Genomic DNA, 6000 nt, shown 5'->3' with positions numbered 1-6000 from the left:
GTATGTGGCTGTACAGCTCTGTGGTGTTGAATAAGTAGTTTTGCTGTGAATTTCCTTTCAATTTAGCCAGTTTTGAGACCTCAATGGCCCAAAACTTGGCCTAATACATCCCTTGCGCTAATACATCCCTTGGCCCTCTTTTTCAATTTTTGAACACCATCTTGCTTGCCTTCCAGGGCCCCCACCTCCCACCCAATCTGCAGCTCGCCTGATACAGTCAACCTCAGTTTTAAAACTATCTTAAATGGCGGGAAACTTAGTTGTTGGCTACTTGCACAGTGGATGCTCTGGAAGGTAAGGAATTGGTGTAAAACGTGTGAAAATTTGGTACACATAGCTTCAACCATTGGCGAGCTACAACACACTAAATACTTAAAACCGGCATTTCTCGATACTTTTAAATAGGCGATAAGCCCGGTTTACCCAGACTGGGTCACATATGCATTTCAAAGAAAATCAATGAAGTATCTGTGCTATTTCATGCGATCATTTATTAAGGCCCAACACACCAATAACTCTGCAATACTATTATTTACTCTTGGTTCCAGTATAATTACCCACCCTTTGATTGTGATTTTCTACCATTTATGCTGCGTACAGATGTGTGAACACAATATCAACCATCACATTCCATCCACTCATTCATAATAATGATAAACAGAGTTACTATCTCAAAAAAAAAAATTGATCACACTAGTACAGTATGGTGAGGCTCATGCACACGTAATACCGGATGTCATAATTGTTCTAAATAATTATGGAGATTGAGGATGGATGTTATGGAGCAGTGAAGACTGATGAGAACATATCAGCTACTGACACTTGGATTGGCTGGCTAGCTTTGTACTCTAATGTGACTAAATACATGTATGTAAACTTCATAATGTGACTGGGCCTGCATAAACAGGGCATGTGGGCACAAACTACACCCCATTACATTACGGATCATATCTCAGTATTGGAATGGAATATACGCATTCTGTAGCTTGAATTATAAAGCCAATTAAATGTTTAATAAGTGATGAAAATTGCATGGCCATAACATAATTAGCTTAAAAATTTATGATTCATGAACCGCTAAAACCAGTCAAATTTTATGTGCCCACATGCCCTATTTTCACAGGCCTAGTCAAATATTTGTACAGTGATGTCTCATCCATAGTTGCATAGTTGTTGTAGTATCATTGTAGGCAAAAGTTTTAAATAATTGTACAGCTAGTAATCATGTGCAAATAACACAACTATTTCTCTTTCCTAATATACTGAACACACATGCAATCTCTGTATGGGTATATGTGACCGGATTTCACATAACAAGGCTTCCACACACACAAAATCAAACTTACGTTTTTACCAGAAATGGATTGCTGGCCTAATACACTATCACATTCCACACTGTACTTCCTTCGGGACTGGCAAGTCTGGTTTCTGTGGCAGCTTTCTTCCGACCCTGTCAAAGCCACGAGTGGGAGATTGGCGCCATTGAATGGCCATGGCTTTGTGATGATGGTGCGTAGTGAGCTGGGACTTCACAGAGAGCTCACCAATAGTGTTCTCGGTCAATTTGGAGTGATTTGAGGGCCATGGAGAGCCCAAACTTGGCCTCTGGATTCCAATCGTCTTCTTACTCCATTTTGTACCCGTATATTAAGACCACCATCCACCCCCACCCTCCCACCCTATTACTATCCACCCCCACCCTCCCACCCTATTACTATCCACCCCCACCCTCCCACCCTATTACTATCCACCCCCACCCTCCCACCCTATTACTATCACCTGTGATATTATTACCCACTCGAGAAAAGCTGCCCAAAACAGGGCTAATTTTGGATATCAGAAATGTATACACCCACTCAGTGATAGCTAGTAAATAGATGCATACTTGGTGCAAATTTTGTTTGCACAGCTGTAGGCACTGGGAAGTTATTACACAATGATTACTTAAAATCGCCATATCTCCTAACGAAGTTTTGTGCGTCGAAGCCGGGTTTTGTCAAATTCAGTCACATATGATGTTATAATAATTGGATGTGTGTAGCTGCTAAGTGTAGCAACTGTATGTAACTGTGCACTAGCTAAGAGGCAGGCAAAGTTCTAGGGGGGAGGGGGAGGGTTTACAAGGGTAACAGAGGTAACATGGGAAACACAGGTAACATGAGTAACAAAGGTAGCAAAGGTAAAAGAGATAACATGGGTAACGAAGATAACAAGGGTAAAAGAGGTAATAGAGAAAACATATGTAACAAGGGTAACAGAGTTAACATGAGGTAAAAAAGTAATAATGGTAATACAGATAACAGAGGCAGCATTAGTAACAAAGGTAATAAGGGTAATAGAGGTAAGATGAGGTAATATGGGTAACAAGGCAGAGGTAACATTAGTAACAAAGGTAATATGGGTAATGGAGGTAACATGCCCAAAAATATCCATATTAGGACTTGTGCACCAATAAGGATTATCTATTGTTACCATTGTTACCCATGTTATCTCTGTTACTCATATTACCTCTTTTATTTTTGTTACCTTCATTTCCCATGTTACCTCTGTTACCCTTATTGCCTGTATTACCATTATTACTTTTGGTACTAATGTTACCTCTGTTACCTCTACTACCCATATTACCTTTGTGATTAATGTTACCTGTTACCGTTGTTACCCATGTTACCTCAGTTACCCTTATTACCTTAGTTACTAATGTTACCTCTGTTACTTCAGTTACCCTTGTTATTCCCGTTACCCATGTTTTCTGTGTTACCTTTGTTATCCTTGTTACATTTGTTACCCATGTTATCTCTGTTTCTCATACTACCTCTTTTGCCTTTGTTACCTTCGTTGCTCATGTTACCTCTGTTACCCTTGTTACTGATGTCACCTGTATTACCATTATTACTTTTGTTAATAATGTTACCTCTGTTACCCTTGTTGCCGATGTTACGTCTGTTATCCATGTCACCTCTATTATCCTTATTACCTATATATACTTTAGTGAGGTTTCATTAATTGCTGCACATAGTTAACTTGATGAGTCTTTATTAGCCACTGCTTAATTGTACACCGGTAACTCATCACACAAACCCTAGAGAGTTACTCGTATGTGCAAGTACATCCACTGCTTGAAACTTCTTTGTTTACTAGAGTGGTATATCCCCAGTATATGGAACAATTAATTGTTTGGTATTTTAGTAGTTTTTCAGTAAACTTGTATTCACTGATGTTTTACTGAGAGTTAAAAACTTAGTAAGACAATTATGTTCCATATACTTAAAGTTACTGACATTTTACTATCAGTATAAGTGGGTACAACTACAGTAAAGCAGCTTAGCAAATTAGTAAACTAAGCACCTTTAAGCAGTGATCACACTTATGCCATATCCCCATGAACTTATGCAGCCTGGGAAATGTGCTGAGTGGTTTGTAGCCAACAAGACCATTTTAAAATGATGTCATTCATGTTCTAAATATATTCACTACTTTGATGTTGTCTTTTTCATGCTATATACTGTAGGAGCAGCTCTCTCTCAACAAAGTCAAGTGGACTGCAACACAGAGCACTGTAATGCAACAATATTTCTTAATGCTGTGTAATTAGAAGAGGAACCATCAACACATAATTGGTTACTATTCAGTGGCAGTGTAGTTGAGCTTACCATTTATGTAACAAATTCACTATTTACTATACGTTTACATTGTTAAGGAATAGTACTTGTCATATATGCTGATTTAGTTATGAGAGGGTACTGAAGGCATTAACATCACCGCAAGCAGTTCCTGTGTACTGTGCAAAGTACGTCTTGTATTTTACTAGTTACACACAGTGATGTCCCATTCTACTGCCGAAGATCTCTATAGTGGCTACTGTTGCATAACTACTCTTTGAGTCAGAATCTCTTTCACTTGTGAGGGATCAAGAGATGACACCTGTGCAGGCACAACAGTGGATGTCATAAACAAAATAAAATACATATATGTCTGTTCAACTTGGTTAGCTGTTTCACTCTGAAGAGTGAGGTAGGTAGGTCGGCATACGACAGGAAATTTGATGTGCAAAATTTGACAAATTGTTTATGTTATCAATATTTAACCCATTAAAGTTCTACTGAACATGCGCCTCTCTACTAATTTTTGCGCGCTAAGTGAGTGCTTATATATGCATGTAGCAGCAATTCAAGATCGAGGTGTGAAGTGAGACTTTACTTTTAGTTTTAACCTACATGAAGAATATTTATTTTGCAGTACTTTACAGCTACATTTTCAAGGTGTCCATGCCCATACACATGGTGTCCTTGAATAGCAGAGCAGATTATAAATTTGAACATCGTCACAAGTGCGGCGAGAAGCAGCATGAGTTTACATGTGTAACAACAGGTGAGTCCAGTAACTTCTAAAATTTTAGAGGCACTTAACTATGCTGGAGAACTGGATTCATCAAATTTTTCTGTCGTACGGTATATCACTTGTATGCATGCATAATAGTCTGTCACAGTCAGCATTGAAACTGTGTCACTTTTGCTGACCCCAATAACCCACTAACCTGAAATAAATTAAAAGGACGCATGACCCAAGAACTATATTTGGATGTTCACAGGTAGTTATACAACAACTACACGGGTATACAGTAAATTTTATGATCAGTCAATGGGCATTGATTCAAGTAAATCTACAGAGTAATAGGTGTGACTTTGTGCATAGACAAACTTTATCACCCCTTACCAGCATTGTTTCATGTCTACACACAATATCACATGTTCTTAGTAAGTGCGCATGGCTGACAAAAAAGCTGGCCTGCAGCAAGACTAGCAATAACTGTAATTACATTGATTTGCATATCAAAGAATTGACTATTGGACGAGGCTCCATGAAAACTCAATAGACATAGATCATGCATACCTACCGATAAGTTGGAATGACCTGGACAAAATGTGGCCTGAATGACCTGACCCAGTTTCAACTCTACCATATCTTTTCACAATTACTTACCTCAATTGTATTCACTCTGCAAGTAGCTGATCAGCAAGATTCATAATTTTCCTTATACTTATTTGTTTTTTTTTGTAGCATGGTTATAACTGGTGAACCCGTACAAACCGCATTAGAAGAAAGAATGACTATTTTCATCTGACTCAACAATCTGAAATAGCGAAGTGGTAATTACACTTCATTTTCAGCTTTCAACCTGTTACACAGTGTTACAAATGAAGAACGCCACAAAAAGGACCTCTGCACAATCCTTCCATTTACAATGGAAAACTTGGATGATACTCCGGTAGGGAAGCCATCGTGTGGTGCTACTGCAAATCGACACCTCGCATTGTCAGCAAAGAAGTGGGACACAAAGGAGGACACTGGTTAGTCCATGAAGCGTGCATTGTATGTACTGTGGTATGCAAAAAAGGCGCCAGTGGGGCTGAAGTGACATCAAACAGTGAAAAAATCAAGCCCATACATAAAATTTATTTTTATAGCAACTCTTTGGAAGCATTTTGGGTCATACTGAAGGTACTTTTGCACTTGGTTATGCCCTACCAATACTGCCAAGGCACTTTGAAGATTTTATGAGGCTGGTTTTAGGGTAATGTACGTATATGGCAAGAAAGCCCAAACTCTAATATGCAGTACTATCATAATGCAAGGGGGTGACACTTTAAGAATTTATATCCTTTACTGAGTAACTTTGATCTTCATCCTTGAAACGTCAAGCAAAAGATTTGCAGTAGGTCAAAAGACAAGCTTCATTTGTACAGTGTATATATACTGGTACCACAATTGAATTATAACTACAAAATATCCTTTTTTTTTACAAAAATGTGTAAGAATTTGACCAAGAGTCAAGTGTGGATTTTAGCAAAAGTCACGGCTTATTTTTTTGACTTTGACCGAGGACAAAGATCAGAGTACAGGATACATCCAGGAGTGCCACCCTCTTGTACTGTCAGTGTGATAATATCCACAATATAGGGACTCTTGCAGGTGGCACAAAACCATGACTCACAACAGGCA

The sequence above is a fragment of the Dysidea avara genome, chromosome 2, assembly GCF_963678975.1.
Source record: "Dysidea avara chromosome 2, odDysAvar1.4, whole genome shotgun sequence".
Taxonomy (NCBI): domain Eukaryota; kingdom Metazoa; phylum Porifera; class Demospongiae; order Dictyoceratida; family Dysideidae; genus Dysidea; species Dysidea avara.
Note: the sequence above shows the minus strand (reverse complement) of the source record.